Source organism: Triturus cristatus, chromosome 11 (assembly GCF_964204655.1).
Source record: "Triturus cristatus chromosome 11, aTriCri1.1, whole genome shotgun sequence".
Classification (NCBI taxonomy): Eukaryota; Metazoa; Chordata; class Amphibia; order Caudata; family Salamandridae; genus Triturus; species Triturus cristatus.
In genome coordinates, this window is record NC_140594.1 from 1,018,955,749 (window position 1) to 1,018,976,175 (window position 20,427).

A 20,427-nucleotide genomic window follows, 5' to 3' on the forward strand; every position below is an offset into this window, starting at 1 on the left:
GCACCACCTACTGCACCCTTTGAGGTTTTGCAGATGGATTACATTCAGCTTGAGCGCTGTAATAATTTGAAGTATGTTCTAGTAGTGGTTTGTGCCTTCAGTAAATGGGTTGAGGCATACCCTACGAAAGACAATACTGCAATGACTACAGCCAAGATGCTATTGAAGGAGTTTTTCCCTCGATATGGTGTTTGCAGATTGTTGTGGAGTGATAACGGACCTCATTTTATAGCAGACGTTATCAAGTATATCCTGAAAGGCCTAGGCATTACTCAGAAGTTCCATGCAGTGTTTCACCCACAGTCTGCGGGACTGGTTGAGAAATATAACGGTACTTTGAAGCTTAAGATTGCTAAGATCCAAGCTTCAACTTCTTTGACTTGGCCAGACACTTTACCGCTGGCATTATTGTCAATTAGGTCAATACCACATTCTCGGACCGGTCTCACACCTTAAGAGATTGTGTTCGGACGCCCAATGAATATTTGGGGTCCACCAAAACCGCAGTTAGTGTATGATGTACCTTGTGTAATGATGAGTGATTATCTGGCACAGTTAACGGATAATTTGGTTTCTATTCATCAACAGGTTCGAGAAGCGCTCCCTGATCGGTCCACAGGTGAAGGTCATAACCTCCGACCTGGCGATTAGGTTATGATTAAGGTGTTCGAAAGGACGAACAGTCTGGAGCCGAGATGGGTTGGTCCTGAGCAAGTCTTGCTCGCAACGAGGACAGCTGTGCGAGTTTCCAATCGGAAGAACTGGATCCACTCCTTGCACTGTCGTAAAGTGCCGCCTGGATTGGTGGAGCCTGCTGTGTTGACCGACCATCGAGAAATCCTGACTGCGGAGAAAGGCCGTGCTGTGGAACCGAACGACACTGAGGAGCTCTTCCCGGACCAAGCGATCCCTGGAGGAGGAAGATATCATCTTCGACCGAGGAAGTGATTTTTTTCTGTACCCAGATACGTTGTCAGAACGGCCCTTAGGTTAGTGAAATGGAGAGCCAATGAGGCAAGGGGGGGGATCAGCCCTGCATTAGTGTAGTGACACCCGTCTTGGCCCGCTGGTGAAGAAATCAATGGCTGCCTAAGGGGAAGAGTTCTGACAACCTTTTAGTTTCAGGAAGATATTGACTTTTTACTACAAGATGGAAAAGAAGAAGATTCTTTGTGCGACAAGCTTTATTATCATTGTAGCTATTGTTGGTATAACCACATGGTTTGTTGAGGATGTGACTCCTGCCCGTGAGTTGCTTGTTTTGACCACTCCAGTGCCTGAGGAGCACTACTTTTATACCCTTCCGTATCAAGAATTGAAGCATCGTCAGTCTTATTTGAATAACACTTTCATCCAGATGTTGCATCATACCCATGTTGCTACGAATGCTACGAACTGTTGGATATGTGGTATGATGCCAGCTCATCAGAAGAAAGGAGGAACGCCGTTCATACCTCTTCCTTTCTCTCATAATGGCTCTTGTAGAGCATGGTATACTTTGCTTTTCGCCACGCGGAAACCCACAGTGGGACGATTACTTTTCAGACTTAATAAGGAATGTCATCAAGATAAAGATGCTACCCACAAGCGAATGGGACAATATGGGAATGGGAAGAATATCGACCAGACAATGAATCGATCCCCTACATTTTCACGAATACCAGAGACACTGTAGGGAAGGAACGATTCGTGATTCAAGTGGCTCAAGCTCAAGCGGACCTTTGTGTCCAAAGTGTGGGTTATATTCCTGTTGGTGTTAGTGACTGCATTATTGTACTGAACATCGATGGATTAAATAATAGCACTTTCTTAGCCTCCCATAACACCTACTTCATATGCGGGAATAAGGGCTATTATCGCTTACCAGCCGGCTGGTCTGGAGTATGTTATGTAGCGTTTTTATTACCTCCTGTATTCTTAGCACCCGCATCCTATCATAAAGATTTGAAGTTGTTGAATAATGTGACTGTAAATAGGTATAAACGTACTCTATCCATTGATGATGTTGATCAAACTGATACTAGCTTACAGCAGTATATTGATTTTAACTTAGGATTGTTTTTCTTTGTTGGAGCTGCCCTAAATAGTAGGAAGGTTCGAAGATTAACAAGAGTCGTAGAGGCTGTGACGAATCAAACCGCTGCTGCTCTTGGGAATCTTACGGAAGAATTACAAATTACTAGAATTGTTGCATTACAGAATCGTATGGTATTAGATGTTATGTTAGCTGATAGAGGTGGAGCATGTAGAATTATCGGAAGTAGTTGCTGTGTGTTCATTCCTGATCATACGCCATCAGTTTATAACGCTATTAATAAATTGCATAAAATCGCAGCTGAGATTCATACAGAAAATGGCACTTGGACCTTTTCTGGATGGTTTTGGGCATTGATCACTACATGGGGATGGAAGGTTTTAACTGGTCTCTGCATTATTGTAGCAGTTCTGTTTTCCTGTTGCATCTGTGTTCAGTGTGGTCCTTTACTCTGTTCTCTATGTGTGTCATTTTGTATTCCTGATAAGAGAGCTATTGCCAATGTCACCTATCAGAAACATTTGAACAAAGAGGTGGAAGAGATGATGAAAATTGACATATATGATGATTATCCTAATAAGCCGAATGTCTTCAGTAAATGCTGAAAGGGTCGTCTGTTGAAAACTAAAACGGCGATATGATTAAGCATTTACTAAAGACATGAATTCTCCTTCTTTAGAACATGTTTCTTGTCTTATGTTGGCTAATGTCTGGACTCCATTTTGTATTGTCATGTCTTCACGTGCTTTGCACGAGAAGAGTCCTTCCTTCTTGTTAGTTGCTCTTGTAATCTGCCTAGTAACAGTCTATAAATAGCTCCTTTGTCCGCCTGGCGCATGCCCAGACTTGACCACATCTGTTATCAGTTAGTCCTTGCTTGACCATGTTTTCGCTGGCTCAGGAAATTGCTGCCTCCGCCCACATATTGATTCTGTATCGAAAATGTCCATAAAAGGTAAAGAACTTTGCCTCATGTTGTATCCACCCACTTATGAGCCCCTCTGTTGTGTATAAAAGGGGACCGTGTACGCAAGTTCTTTGTGCTACTCTATGCAATACTGAAGAGTGTTGTATAGGTTGTAGGACCACCCTTAAGGGTTAATAAACTTTGTCTTTGTATTTGCAGTTTCCGTGCCAAGTTCCTTCTAGTTTTCGTTACAGGAGAGCGAACCCTTGTATTCTGCGGGCCTAGCTGGGGCCTGTATTCTTCAGTAGTACAATCCGAAATGGAATTTAAGTATCTCTTTAATCCAGCACCACAAACCTCATGTATCTATACTTTACCAAGGATACATAAAAACCGCACCTCCCTACCAGGTAGACCCATTACTTCAGGGATTGGGTCATTCACAGAGCGCATCTCTGAGTACATTGATATATTTTTGCAGCTTTTAGTACAAAACCTACCAGCATTCATTTCAGATACAAAGGACTTATTGAACAAATTAGAGGATTTAGTCTGGTCAGAGGGATTTACATTTGTCTCGCTTGATGTTAATGCTTTATATACCAGTATTCCCTTAGAAAAGGGCATGGAGGCACTAACTTACTATCTTTTGAGGTGAAAAGCCACTCTATATAAACATACCCAAATGATTTTGGAGCTTACACTTCTTACACTGGAAAACAACTATTTTTTACACAATGGTATTTGGTTTAGACAATCATCTGGGGTCGCCAAATGTTCCCCCTCCTTTGCCAACATTTACATGGGGTTCTCTGAACAACACCACACCTGGAGAAATAGTCCGTCCATGGTGAAGATGACAAGACTCTCAAAGAATTCATCTCACATCTCAAAGACAATGCAATTTGGGTTTTACATAGCAGATTATCAAAAAAGAGATTGACTTTTTGGACATTACTCTGTATATAGAAAACAACAAGATTGCCTCTAAGCTCTATCCTAAACAGACTGCATTTAATTCCACACTACACGCAGACAGTTCACACCCCTTCTCATGGATTAGAGCCATTCCCTTTGGGGAGATGACACGTTTAAGAAGGTACTGCATGTGAGAAGTTGGCCTGATATATGCTGTCCCCTAGTTATAGTGGGCACCTTGTATCAGTCCAAACAACCGCTTATATGTTATCGGTTAAAGACAACCTTTATTGAAAGCTATCCTAGTTTTACCAGTCTATAATCCCTTGAGTCACTAAATGAAATATATCCACACCAGGTATATGTATAAAATATGAATGAATGAATGAAATGAATTTTGTAAAGCGCACGTAGCTGCCCTGGGGCGTCCAAGCGCTGGGAAATACCAACTGAGGCTAAAATTGCTTGAGGGAAGAAAACCAACCTAACTATTAATTAATAAACAAAAACGTTTTCAGCTGTTTACGGAACGAACTAAGGTCGGGGTTGGATCTTAAATGTTGGGGAAGAGCATTCCACAATTTGGCCACGTTAAAAGAAAAAGAGCGGCCTCCCGATCTTGATTTCTTTATCTTCGGAACAATAGCCAGATTGGCAGAGGATGAGCGCAGATGTCTGACAGGCTGATAAGGTGTAATAAGGGGAAAGTTAATTGCTGGGCCTGAGGACCAAAAGGCCTGATGTGCAATACAAAGTGATTTGAAATTAACTCTTTCCCTAACGGGAAGCCAATGCAGTCTCCTTAGGCCGGACTTTACTGATGATCTGCGGGGGATTTGTAGAAGAGTCCGTGCTGCGCAATTCTGTATCAACTGCAGTTTGCGTAGAGTAAAGTCCGGAGCTCCCAGAAATAAAGCATTCCCGAAATCCAACCGTGATTGGATCATGCCCAGAACCACGGTCTTTCTTGCTTCGAAAGGGAGTAGAGGAAGGACCTTCCTGATGACTCTAAGAATGCCGAAACAGATAGCAGATAGTCTTATTGCCTGCTGATCAAATGACAGGGACCTATCCAGCCAAACACCAAGGCTCTTGATGGTATCTTTAGGCACCGGGGCCGGTCCCAAACTGGGTGGCCAAAGAGTATCAATGGAAGAAGGAGCGAGACGACCTAGGAGCATGAGCTCAGTCTTGTCTCCGTTGAGCTTGAGACAAGACTTGGTCATCCAACTCTTAACCATCTCCAGACAGACTGCAAGATCCGCACACACTAAGGATCCCCCTTCCTGTGCCAGAGAGACCACCAGCTGAGTATCGTCCGCGTAGGTAATGATCTTAATGCCATATGGCTGGACGATCTCAGCTAGTGGCCTCATGTAGACGTTAAATAACGTCGGGCTCAACGATGATCCCTGTGGGACTCCACATCCCAGAGGCTTACTGGTGGAGGTGACAGTGCCCTCATATACCTGGAAGGATCTATCACTCAGGTAGGACCTGAGCCACTCCAAGGCCTTGTCAGATATTCCGGTGTCCAGGAGACGTTGTAAGAGGATATCGTGATTGACGGTATCAAATGCCGCGCTCAGATCGAGGAGGATTACTGCCACCGATCCTCCCCGATCTAAGATCCTCCTGGACTCCTCTGTTACGGCCAATAGTGCAGTCTCGGTCCCATGCTTAGGGCGGAAGCCTGTCTGGGAGGGGTCGAGCAGCTGGTTTTGTTCGAGAAAGGTTGTTAGTAGGCCGTTTATATATTTCTCCAAGATTTTGGCTGCCCAAGGCAGCAAGGAGATCGGGCGAAAGTTGTTAGGATTCTTGGTGTCCAAATTAGGTTTTTTAACAAGAGCTCTCACCATGGCCTGTTTCCAGGCCACTGGGACTGTGCTGGTAGAGATCGAGGTGTTTAATACAGCTAACAGTGTAGGGAGGATGGTCTGAGTCGCAGAGACTAGAAATATATGTATTTATTACTAAACAAACCCTCCTAGTCTCTTTATGAGACTAGAGGTCAAAATACATAAGTTACACTTCAATAATCACAGTAAAATAGCACAAATACACGTCAGGCCCTAGGGGCGAGCCAAACCATATACTACAATAGTGGTATAAGAACCACGACTTAACTAGACACAAGGCCTAGAGCCTGTAGAATCGCTAGGACCCCAAGGAACCACCCAAGGTAGTGACACGGGGGACCCACGGTGGCCGTATGCAGTGTGTGAACACAGCCACGAGCTCCCGTTAGCTTCTATGGGGAAAGTCGCGGTTAGATTTTTAAAGATTAGGGACACTTAGAAATGAGTCAGGGCCAAACCCTTTTGGACTTAGGAAGTTCTAGGACCCACGGGAGCACCGGAGTACTCGTTTTACCTCACCCAGGGAAGCCGAGTGCATAGGTGTGTTTTGGTGTCGGATCGCGTCAACGATTTCAATGGGAGCAGGCGAAGAAGTGCTGCTGCGTGAAGATGCGAAGTGTCCGAAGAGATAAAGCCTGGACCGAAGATGAGAAGAATCTGAAAGCAGAGGGGACAGAGTCTGGGTCACTTGCCACTGACCAGGAAGGCGATGAACAGATGCCCACCGATATCAGGTCATTTCAGGTGAAAGAGGTGAAGCTTGACTCTTCAGCCACGAGGTCCAGGAGGTGTCGAGGACAACCAGGAGCTGGATTCAAGCTGTCCCACAAAGGATATCGAGTGCTACAGCATCTGTGCTGGATTGGACACAACAAGCCTTGGCAACAGCAACCCATGCAGAAATGAGAAAGATGCTTCGGTGCAGACCAGCAAGGTATGTGGGATTCACCACTTGGATGGGAGTCAGGGCACGTCTGGAGCAACCAGGAAAGCCCAAGGAAATACAAAGTTACCCCCTCAGGGACCCACCAGTCAATGGACCAGGGATTGTGAAGGGACCCCAAGACGAAACACAAAATGGCGGTCGACGGGTCACTCAGAATGACCAGGCCAACAATCTAGAGGTTATGACAATATGACGCTGGAAAACCTCAGAGCAAGATCAAGAAAAGATTGTGCATCAAACTCCTACGATCAGGAAAAAGAAAAAAAGCAACAGAGGACCAAAGTGGCACTCATTACTCAATACAATTCACACAGTAATGACATTTTTAAAGTGATCCATAAGCACTGGCATCTTCTGAGACTAGATCACAGCTTAGATCAATATGTAGCTAAAAAAATCACAGATCACATACAGTAGAGGTAGGACACTAAGGAACATACTGTGTCCATCCTACATTCCTCCTGTTGAAAGTGGAGGAATCAAGACATGGCTTCCTACTAAACCTATGGGTTTCTATAAGTGTCCGGCATGCAATGTTTGCCAATATGCAGAAAATAGAAAATTGAGCTTCAGCTACAACACAGGACAGGTGCATAAAATAAGACACTTTATAAATTGCAACACTAAGTATGTAGTGTACTGCATTGTGTTCCTCTATGGCCTAATTTACTTGGGGAGTACCATTAGGCCCCTAAAAGAACGGATCCAGGAGCACATCAGGGCTATCAAGAATGGCAATACTAATTATCCACTTGCTGTCCGCTATAATAACTCACATGCAGCAATGGAGGTTATTAAACTCAGCTTTCATGGAATTGCAATAACAGATGTTTGTGCACGGGATGGGGATAGAACATTAGTACTGAGAAAACTGGAAACAAAATGGTTAATTAAACTCAGAAGTGTAGACTTGGGGCTGAATGTAGACAGGGACCTACATGTTTTCCTACCTGATTAAATCTTGTACTTTATCAGAATGCACACACTTTATACTGCTCTGGAACTGTAGCAAAATGTATTAAATTGTAACCGAGCATAAGGAACATATGGCACTGTGGTTACTTTAAGCATAATCTGAAAGAAGAAGAACTATGCATAAAAGAATAGAAAATGGTGGTAAAGGTGGACAAATCTTATGAAATCTTTTATCTTTGGGTCTGATTTCTATTTCCTAACTGTGAGACTGGGTGAACTTCGAAATCTCAAACACTTGTATTGGCAGGATACATTATTACCTAATTATATGGATCAACAGTATATTGGATCCAAAGGATTATTACATACACTAGGATGATAACTTGAGGAAAAGATTCCGCGTGTGAGGACCACATGTCTTTAATACGGTTCTTGAAATGCGCTTATCACATTAAAAATATGATTTGCTTCTTTTATGCATTTGTGTGATCCAATACTTAAAAAAAATAGGACTTATTTTCTTTACTTGTCAATATTAAATAAAAAATTACTTCTTGAGGTTATACAGGACCGAAATACTTAACTCTCAACTGTTGTGCGTAAGAATACCCTTTGGATTAGAATTAATAAAAGTTGATGTCACTTTGGAACATATGCAATATTATTTGAACCTTTCCAAGATAGCGCTGCCTTGTACTCCGCTTTGCTGAATGGGACGCATCCGTCGTTGATGACGGACATGTGTGAGTCACATGATGTAGTCGGATTTTCCAAAACACAGTGAACAATGCCCGCGTAGTCAAACTTCGGTTTACAGGGATCTGCGTTCGGAACTAAAACGCCAAAACTCGGGTAAGTGATAACCATGTAAATATAGAGTCAGGTCGATTTCAGCTAATCAGGGTGATAGGTCTAATATTAGTCTTTTTTGTGTGTCAATTTGTTCCACAGTGAGGAAGCTTAGAAGGGACTTCATCATCAAATGTTTGATTCAGTTTTTCCGACTTAGTATTGCAAAAGATAAGCTTCCAATAGCTTTAAGTGATTGACTTTGACCTTACGGTAAATATGCTGTCTTTAAACAATTTGTGATTGTTCTTTTCATGAGTAGTTTTCCTGCTATATATATTTTCAGAACTACTTTAACATAATGATCCCCTGACCTTGGTTTAAATAAAATTTATTTAGTCAATAGTAGACTGTGCAACTCCAATGGGTCTCAGTTTATCAATCTATTTAACTAATTGACCGTATTTCCATCATTTTAGATCTTAATGTACACACTATGGATACTCATGTATAAACAAATTAGAACTAGTCGCTCTATAACAGTTCTCCATAATGATTGACTGTACTTTGATCACTTTAGACCTTTATTTATGCTCGAAATACTTGGACGTGGAAAATAAATTTTTGGCGTTGTGGACTTGGATAATTATGGAGAGTAACGACTAGCCAACAGAACTTGGAACCAGTGGGTTGATAACCCATTTTTTTTGCTACTTTTTCGGTTTCACGGACTAGGCGGAATCATGCGGGGAGAGTTACAATGGGACTTTTTTGATAAGGACCAATATCCCTTTAGGTGTCTTTTCACACATTTGGACTTTGGGTGAAATTTCATGCTATGAGCACAATACTTGGTACTCTTTTTTCTCATCTTTTTCTCATCTTTAATGATACTTTTATCCTACCATATTGATTTATTAAGTTTGATTTACAATAAAAGAAGAATTGTCTGTAATCTTACCATCATTTTGTTTGAATATAGACAACATGTATCATATTTGCATTCCAGCCTTGAAAAAGTCTATAATAAATGAAACATGTGTAGGCTGATCTGTGCTGGAAATGTCTATGAATAAACCAACAGAGGATCTATATTGAAAGAAAAAAAAAAGGACTCTTGTAATATCTTCATTTCCGAGTAAAGCTACTCAAGGACTGTTGAAAATTTGGTGATGTAATGATTTTAGATTAACTGTATTTGTGATCTAAGCATATTCATGACTAAATGAGTATGTTTACTATTTGAGGAGGGTGCTCAACAAGGTTCTATTTTGATAAATCTATTAGGTATTAAACTGTGTTGATGGGGAGTAGATCACAGGCTACTGTAGTGTTGTTTGATCATGTGCAGTGGGACCAGTAGGTGGACTCCTAACAAAGTTAGATAATCAGTTGTGAGGTATTTAGGTTATCTGGGAGCGGTCAATAAGCCTATGATGCAGTGTGTTCAGTTAACGGTTGAATGCCGGAGAATAAAGATGTGGGTGGCATGGTCCGAGCTGGGGTGGATGCTACAACTGGCAAAAAGTAGAGGATAGCTGACTGAAGAAACAAGACTGCTCTCCCTGAGAGTTTGCGGAGATCCAGCAGACGGCTCATGAATGCCATGTATTCCCCAAGAAGCTGTCTACGGGTGGCATATGTGGAGTCAAAGTGCACCTCTAGCTCATACGAGGCGAAGGCCCTACAAAGTAGCACAGTCAGAAAGACTACCGTATGCCTACTGGTAAGGCCAAAAGAAGAGATACTGTGCCACAGCGTAACCCAGAGCCATTATCTATACAAAGCAGAAATGCTAAAGGCAGTGACAATCAGGTACAAGAAATTAAATTCTACTAACCAGCAAAAAACATGCAAAGTGTCGTACAACCTCAAAATCTGGCGAGGCGACTTGAGCGGAAACGCGTTGCTTGTGTTTATGAAGCCGTTCGTCCCTGCAGAAATTAGCAAAAAGCCAGCTGGTGCCTTTCAGCACAACTCAAAAGGTCTCCAAGAAATTAAAGTTCTCTGATGACTGCAGAAAAGAGAGCCAATTAAATTGTATTAGCTTCCTAAAGAAGGTGTATTTCCTGGATATACTAAAGATAGCGAACCTCTGCCTGTATACAACCTCTCTCCTTTTACAGTAATTGTTCCTCAAAAAAAGGACGACCGCTCTTGTGTAAACACGCACAAATACTGGTACAAAACAATGGGAACTCCTGCTCTCTCTTTTCCTCGGAATGTAAGATTCATTCAGTTTTTGTTTGTTTTCATAGTTAGGCAAATGAAATTAAAAGGCTTTTAGAAATAAACTTCACATTTACAGTGGGAGTTTCACACTGAAGCACCTGTCACAGTGAACCAAGAAGTGTTTCTACAAGTGAACTCAGCATGTTTTACGGTAGCATTTAAAATGTGCGACTCTCCAAATTGCTAAAGGAAATACAATAGACACTAATTGTCATTGATTGCTCACATTCAATAGTGACTAATGGGCCTGGAGCTGCTGAATCTAATTTTTAAGGAAAGCTTCGCATTTCGGAACAATTCGAAGCTGTAAACATGCCCCATAATTTCCCAAATATTAGCAAAAGCTGTCGCAAATGAAGGTGTTCGCCAATGTTATGAAAGTGCAGTTTTCCAACTAGGAGGAAATCTCTTTTTGTTGAGGTTGATGGACATTGCTTTCGTTCTATCGACCGCAGGAGAGAGCATTCTTTCCAGATATTTCTTAGCCTATATACATTGATATTTCTGAGAGTATATAGCAGGCTTCATGGACTGAAAGGGGCTGCGTATTTAAAAAAACACAAAGAAACAATCTACTCGGTGCCCAAATCTCCCGCAGGCCGCACTGCCACCTTGGAGTCATCGATTACCCACCTCGACCGATCACAATCAAGGCTGCTGAGAGAAGCAGCATGGCAAACCGTAAAAATAGAGGTGATCAATTACGATATTTTACCCTCTCATCTGGGCACATTTTCATTACTGGTAGATCACTTTGGCTGCTGTTCACTCTTCCTGCGGTTATACATAATTCTATAGTGAAATGTATTTTGATAACCTTTAGCAATTTATTATGTACAATACACCTTGCAAACATGTAAAGGCGAAATATATATATACCCCAATTTATATTATGTTCAAGATTTTTGCTCTCAGTGAAATTTCTGCTTCACTTAAGGAGCTCCTGTACACCAGAATATTTAGCAGCAAATGCCATGCAATCTTTTATGTTACTATGATTTATTTTCTTTAATTACTTACTAAACTGCAAGCTGTCACCCAAGGGCGTCATTGCCAACACCTCAACAGAAAGGCATCATATTGTTAACCTATTTATAAAAAATATCGGTAACACCAGTGGGTCTGGCTATTATATGAAAGTGCTTCCTCTGTCAATGGTGGGTTCTGGTATTTAATAAGTGAATGATACAAGCACTCTGTCATGCACCTTAGCAATTAAGAATACTTTCATGCACCCATTCACCCTTTCTCTCTTTCTTACATCTACTCACACAAAGACAATACACTCACAAATTCAACAATATATGCAAAAAAATGTCAAAAATAAAAGTATATAAATAATCAGTCAGTCACTCAGTTAAATATCTTTATTCGGCTGACTAGCAGCCATAAAAGAATACATAAAGAATATATGCTGAAATCTAAACATATCAGGCATATTCTTGAAATCAGTGCCTTGTTTGTAAAAATATAAGTGCCAGGGCCATTGTCAGGAGGCTGCTGCAGCTTGGCAACACCCATTGCCCCTGCAAGCACTTCTAATGACAGTACCAACACAACTAGTAACCAACACACTCCAAGTGTGACAAGTCAGACTACTCCAGATCATCTAAAGCTATAAGAATAGCTTGGGTGTCAGACCTTAAATATTTTCATGTATATTGAATTACTAAGCAAACACAAGGAGATGATAGACGGAGGGCTGAAGCTTTTCAGACACTCATCCCCAGTCACAGATCTGGGATGAATCCATCATCATTCTTTAACTCATTTCGCCACCCTAGATCAGATCCAGTCATATGCAAGTCAGTCTAGACCCTGTTCCTCATGGGAACTGTCCATCCCAAACTACCAAGCTAGGTCTTTCCTGGACCAGAAACAAGCATCCTCGTACCAGTTTTGGAGTAACACCCCTCATCAGCCAGGCTGGCTGGAATCCAAAGGGAAAGTGAGCAAGGTACCCACGTCTGGGCATAGCCTGACAACTTAGTGCAAACAAAGCAAACACAAGGAGATGATGGACGGAGAGCTGACACTCTTCACTCACCCCTAGGATTCAACCCAGATCTGTGACTGGGGGTGAGTGTTTGAAATATTTCAGCACTCCTTCCATCATCTCCTTATGTGTGCTTTTGGCAGGGTATGCCCAGACTTGAGTCCATTGCTCTCTTCTCATGAGGGGTGTTACCCCAAATCTGGTCCCATTCTTCCTCAGCCTACTTAATCCCTCTTTGCAATGATCACTACCACTGCAACTGATAGTACTTGAACTTTGAAAGTGCACCTCCAGTAAGCGGTACAATTGTATCCCATCCCTCAGATATCCCTGCTTGTCTCAGAGGCCTACTCAGTGCAACTTTCAAACATTCTGGGGTCCCAGGTGAATCCCAGAATGGGGCTGAGGATGAATAGGAAATATTAAGCATTCTTCTGATGCAGACCCATATATTTAATGAAACAATTAGGACCTTTAACCTGACTTTTTGAAATGCTTAGGATCTCCAGACTTATAGACAAAGTGACTTTTCTAAGTCTGGTTAGTATTGCTGCATACAATCTGCCCATTAATTATTAGCTATTTGGTTAATTAACTAACGTCCAACTTGAAAAGCATAACAATCAATCTGGAAGTCAGGTAATGCCAAACCTCCAGCAATGTTTCCTCCTAAACTTTTTCTATGAGAGTCTGATACCCTTTGATGCCTAAAGAAAGTTATTTACTTTACCCTGTATTTTATTGGCCCTACAATAGATTGTCAGTGGTAAATTGTTCCCTCTCATCAGAAACTTCTCCACTTTGCATCTTACTTTTTCAAGTTTACCATGCAGATATCCCCCAATTTATGTACTATTTCGGTACTCAAATACCTCATCTGTTCTTTAAAGTTCTGGGCTAACCTCCATTTTCTCCCTATTTATTAGGTACCCCGAGATCTTACCAAACTACTCAGTATACTCAGCAATTTTAAATATTAAATAGGTTGGATTATTGTTGTACATCAGATGTCATCTGCATATAGTGCCAATTTGACTACAAAACCTAGGGCACAAAAGTGAATTATGGTGGTGTCTTACCTGATCTATTGGGCAACGATATTCCACATACAAATCAAGTAATAGCAGTGAGTGGGGACAGCTTTGCCTAGTACCCATTGCAATAGAAAAATTATCTGCCAGAACATCATTCACTAAGACCCTGGTGACTGAAGTGTCATATAATTTCTGTAATGTCCAAATCATTGTTTGGTTGAACCCAAAACATTTGAGAACTTCCGAGAGATGTGCCGAATTGACAGTGTCAAAAACCTTAGTGGCATACAGTGCAGCAGCTGTCAAGGGAGACTTCTGAGCCCCAACTAAATTTTCAGCGCCAATCAGAGGGTAAGTTACTTCATTCTACTGTTTTTCTGGGATGAAGCCCCTCTGATCGGAATGTACAATTGTTCTATGTCCGCCACTCTGCAAGCAAATATGCCTGTAAAGATTTTATAATCGTTATTTAATAGCAATATTGGTCTATAGGAATCAACTCTAATTGGGTCTTTGACTGGTTTGAACACCATTGCAAAAGTGGCCTCCGACCAAGAATACAGTGTCTTCTGCCCCTAAAGACAGATTTCATTAAACAGCATCTTCAACACTTGTATCAATGTATCCAACATCACCCTAAAGGGTTCAGCCAGAAGCCAATCGGGCACAGATGTTTAACACTCCTTTAGCTTCATAATCTGTCTTCGTATTTCCTCCTCAGTGATCTGGGAACCCATAGCTTTGGCTAGCGCCTTTGTTAACAATGGGAGGTCTCTATCAAGTAGCCATTATTTAAGGTCATCTTTTTCTGGATAGATGTTTTCTCTATACAGGGACCCAATATATTTCAGGTCCTCCCTCTCTACCTCCTTATTTTAAGACTTTTCCTATATCAGAGTTAACTAGTATGTGTATGAGATTCCTGGTTCCATCCATCTTGGTCTTTCAAGCCAAAAGGGAACTACAGTGTTCCCCATACTCAAAACCAATGCATCTTACTGGCTCTATATCCAGTTGCGGCCTGCACAGGTGGGGGAAGGAAGGGTGTGGGGGGTAGAAGTGACAAACGACAGAATAGTGAAAATAAAATAAATACATTTTTAAAAAACACTTATACTGCGCTTGCCACATTGCTGACTCAGTGATGCAGCGAGCGCAAGGTAAGTTGGTTTATTTATTTATTTTCACTATTCTGTCATTTGTCACTTACATCCCCCTACCCTCAAACACACTTACCTGCACGGTTCACCACTGTCAATATCTATCCTGTATCTTCCTTGCCAGCATATCCTCGTATTCTGCTTGCAATTCCTCTAGTTCTAAATGAAGAGCTGCTATTTTAATTTATCAGAACTCCTTGGATCTCTATCTCTCGCCTCAAAATTCTAGCCCTAAACATCTCATCCTGCTTCAGCAATTCTGAACTTCTCTTTCTTGATAAGTTACTTATTAACCCCCTAAATGAAGTCATATATCCATCCCAATTTATGGACTGACTAGCTGTACCCACGTTTTGCACAAAAACTGTATGGTCTTATCTGTCGTTTCTAAGCCAAAGCTCTCTTCCAAAAGTAAGATCCATCTCCTCAGGCTCAACCTAACTGGAAGGTGCAATTTTAGGCTTACTGAGGAGTGGTGTGACAGCAGAGCAGGAGGATGGGCAACTGCCTCTACCAGAACTCTAGGTGGAGAACATGTTAGTGGGCTGACGTCGGTCATGGGAACTCGACGCTCGGAAGTAGTTCCATGTGTGGTTTAATGAAGATATTCCCCCATCCTCATCCGTATAAGAGTTATTTTCAGCAGTAATGTTGCTTTGTAAGACATTAACTTTTGAACTCACTTCTGCAGCAGCCTCACTGGTTAACACCTGAGGTTATTTTTCCCTTGGACCTCCACTAGCATGTAGTATTCACTTCCCTGCAGTGCGTTCACAATGTGGGAGCCCGTATCAGCTTCTGGGTGAGTGTGGAAAGGTTCAGCATGGTGCAGGCTGGATCCTGAATGCAGGAGCTTTTTGGCACCTGAACTACGGGTTTGCATCCAGGTTTGACAGTTTCAGGAGGAGAACAACCATCTCAAATGTCGGATAAGCAACTGCCACCATGGCGTTTCCCAGCGAGCCATTTAGGCCTATTGCCTTTATCATTTGCTTGTCACCATAACTAACTCAGATCTAGTGTATTGATAGGAAGCTTTTCTACAAGGCAACCATCTGGTACACATTACTTACATTACAAATGAGTACATCATTGCAGTTGTCAAAACCATAGAAAATCTATTCTAAAAGGGCCTAATAAGTATTCATTCAATGCCCATCTTCTATCCCCATGATCTGTTTGAGTAGGTCACAACACCAAACCCCTTGCTCACTACAGTGATCTTTGAGATTCCAAGTAACAAAATACCTGCATAAAGACATTGATCAAAGTGTAATAACACTACATTGTTGCAAGCCAATTGGCTATTGCCTTTAGGACATGCTTTACAGATTAAGGGTCTGATTACAAGTTTGGTGGTCCAACTGCCTGTACACCGCAGCCTCTAGAAGACCGCAGTGCCTGCAGTCAGTAGTATGAGTTGACCAAAGTGCCCTCGGTGTGGCTGAAGCAGTCTTGTGGTGGTGGGGAATGGTTTTCCATATATATTGATGTATGTGAGCATTTTGACTGCATATGTGTCGAATGCACACATATGCATGATACATGTGGAAACATTCCACCTACTCATTGTCGGACAGTGGCCCATATGTGGGCAGTCCAGGCAATATGTCAATGATACAAAAAGGACTTACCTGTAGATCACCACAAACAGGGTCGTATTCCTCGGGGGAACATGCTGCTGTTAAGGGGGGACCTGGAATGGGTGATACATGTCCCTGCTTGGAAGAACAGGAAAGGGGTGAGTATGCACCCTGCATCCTTCGTTTCCACTGACCTGAAGACAGAGGCCCAACTGCCGCACTCAGCTCATCGGAAAGCCAACTTGTAAAAGGGACGGAAGTGAGACTCCTCAATACTGCCTTATTGCAGCTGCATGTTTCCTGACCGCGACCATGGCAGTCGGCAGTGTGCTGGCGGTGTCAGCCGCCACTGTTTCTGAGTCTAAGATGGCCCCTCCTCGCCGTGGCCTCTGATTACTAGTTCTCCTTATTGTTTCAAGTGTAGAAGTTAGACATTTTTGCAGCCTTTCTCCATAGCTTCGAAGCCACTGCTATGGTCTTCATTCTCGTCTCTTTCTTGACTTCAGCCGCTACCACACACTCTGTCGGAAAATATGCATGTCTATAAAACTACAGGATGAGGAAATATGGTATCTCCATCATTCTGATGGGTCCAGACGGCATTATCTTTCCAAATGTGACAATTTGGAAGTGTATTGCTAGGGACAAGAGGTAAGAGGGCTGACAAATTCTGCAAGAGATAAAATAGCAAATGTTGGTCACTTGTGATTTGCATTGTACTTCTCATGTTGCCTGCCATAAGTAGTCTCTTCCGCATTAAATGGGAGGAGGACACATAAGGCCATTTGAATGATTTCACATAAACTGCTCACCTTAGAAACTCACATAACACTATTGAAATATGTTTGATGGGAAAAGCAAATGGAGATGCATCGATTATCTTAATAGGAAATGAGTAGCTAAGCTGCATTGCTTAATTTCTAGAAAAATGAAGTGCGGTGACCGAAACTTTTTCTTACGAGACAGAAGACTTTGCTACTGATTGCTCGGTTTGCAGAACGCAGAGGTTGCCTAGTTTTCATTCAACTTCATGAATCCTTCGTTCACCATCCTACACTTCCTATTCCAATCTCACAGTTGAATGATTTTTAAAACCTCCTTCGTTCTTCTCTCTGTTTTTCTATAGTTTTCAAACATCTTCGTTCTCTCATTTCTGCCTCGCTCTTGAGCAAAATCTGACCCTGTAAAATACGTTCTGTTCTTCAAAAATGAGAAAAATTGCCTGCGTCCTACAAAACCACCAGCACAAATTAAGACCTATGTAGGTTACTTGCCCAATATGTTGATTACACCAAGCCTGCTCTGTAATGTAAACGGCAACGAGCAACACATCTAAGCAGAATAGTAGAATTAAAAGCAGAGAACCACTGCAGGCCACACATTGAGAGTGCAAATTGTGCATTAACATTTTGCAGTGTGTCTTTCAATTTGTGGTGTACTGTATACTGACAGGTTGTGTTGCAAAATATCCAGTCTCAGGCTGTCAGTGAACACTCTGTCTAAGGGATGTTAATTACACATGCTACAATTTATAGCACTCAGGGGCATATGTATCAAAAACCGTATTTGCGATTCTCAAATAGCGATTTTTTGAGAATCGCTATTTGAGAATTGCAAAACGGGATGTATTTAAAAATTCGCACATATTTTGCAAATTCTTAATATTCCTTAATTGCAATTAGCAAATTGCGAAATCGCAATTAAGGAATACCTTCCCATTCATTCCTGTGGGCCAGGAGGCCCATAGGAATGAATGGGAAGTAATTCTCAAATTGCGAATTGCAATTTGCTAATCGCAAATTGAGAATAATTTCAAAGGTGCAAGGGTGTCATGATGACACCCTGATGCACCCCTGAAATGAACATGTGTGCGCATATGGCACACATACATGCCCTAAGGGCATGTATGTGCGCCACATGGCACTTTGAAAAATGCCAAAACATTACATTTTTCAAAGAAATCGCAAATTACCACCAACTTCAAGTTGGTGGTAATTTGCGATTTCTTAAGGAGAATTCGCACAACTTGGGTGCGTGTTACATAGCATTTAAGGAATCGCAATTTGCGATTCCTTAAATGCTTACGCAAAATTAAGGAATTGCTAAATTAGCGATTCCTTAATAATGAAATGCGAAAATGGCTCATACATCGCATTTTGCCATTTTGTATTCGCAAACGCTGCTTTTTTGCGAATCGCAGCGTTTGCGAATACAAAATCGCTTGATACATATGCCCCTCAGTGATTGGCAACAAACACAGCGGGGATGACTTTCCCTGTGCATGCAAATCCAGACATGGAAAAGCAACCTGTGCCACTTAAAGGAATTTGTGCTGCTTTTAAAAATGTTTCCAGTTTGGGAGGACATCAGGGTGGGAAGGGTGACCCACTGGAACATCTAGGCCAATGCCGTAATGGGGAGCTGTCCAATGAGGACAGATCCCCCCTTGTGAATATGTTGTTACCTCAGCTGATGAATCTGTAGTTTTTCACTGGTTGCAGTTCCAAACAATTGACACATCTCATTGTTATTCGCATTGTGTAGCCTCTTTCTTGCTCCACTAATAATTGCAGTTTGAAATGAGTTGCAAACCCAGTTTTGTGACTTGGAAAAACATTTCCAAAACGGTAAATATTTTTGATCAATTACAAATGTCATTTTGCAGTTATAACCCCTGTGTTTTTGCGAATTGTAGTTTGAAACAGCAAAATCCTTTAGTACTTCTAGACCCAGCCTTTTTGTTTTCCCCTGGGTAAAGGTGATCATCAGTGATGGTAGTAAGTAAGGTAACCTATGCCAAGTGCATTAGTAATAACCACACAATAAATAAAGTACAACCTGTAGTTTAAGTCGGGATAAGAGAAAAGGCACAGTTACCATGACTTTCAGAAGATTTTTTTAATGAAACACTTTCAGTCATCAAGAATTCGATAATATCCTTGTTTTTAATGTATGAAAATCCAGCCCTCTTGAGTTACTATAACATTATTGTATAAATATATTTTGTTAAAACATGATATAACCCCAGTATTCTTTTCTGAAAATGACAGCAATGCCAACATGGCAGTCTGTCAACAACTTCTGAAATATTTAAGAAAGAACTGTGTATTTTAAGATAAATGTTAATTACACTGCAATGACATTTCTATCATTTTAATTATTTTGACATTACCGTGAATGAAGGATTTATGAGACTAGTGACATTTACCTAAGGCATCATTTTATCAGTATCTCATCTTTACAGAAATAGACAGCCACAAGAACAGAAAGTATATTTCTGCATAAGTAAAGAAAGAACAGCAGTCTCTTGTTTCTAAATGTTAACATTTCATATATCTAGAACAATCTTACATTGTTCTCTGAACAAATGAAAAGAAAATAATTAACAACTGCAGGACATAATGTCAACCAACTTAGAGAGCAAGGGATTCAATATTTAAAACGTGGTTCCTTCCTGTGCCCAATCTATCCCTTTGTGTTATCAAACAAGCTGAAGGAGACAAGGTTTTAGGGAGTTTTATGTATAGCAAACCCCCTCTAAATAGTACTAATGTTAAATCATTTTGGTGCAGAGCCTTTCAGGATTGTTGTGGTCCTTGCAAGAGACATGTTCTGGGGCCAACTATTTAGAACATGTAAGCCCTGATTATGACTACAGGAACTAGGGACTGATATATAAAGACTGCTCTCAAAACATGATTGCAAATCAAGCAAAACATTTGCAACCAGTCTTTAGTTTTCCGATGCAAAGTATTTACTAATATGTTGCATTGAGTCACTAGTGATCATAGAATGTCCTGCTCAATAAATATTAATTAGGCAAGTTGCTACTTAATACCCACTCTAATGCGGTACAAACATCAAAATAGTTACCTGCGTGGAACAGCAGACCACCATCCTTGTGTTTGCATTTTAAAATGGCAAACTTTTTTAAGGCAACCTGTCTTCTTGCAAATAATCTTGAATCCCAAAACAATCTATCTGGGAACACATAGTGGGAGGGCAGGCAGTAATCTCATGGGCAACTTTCTGTTCCCTTTGGAGGTGGTGGAC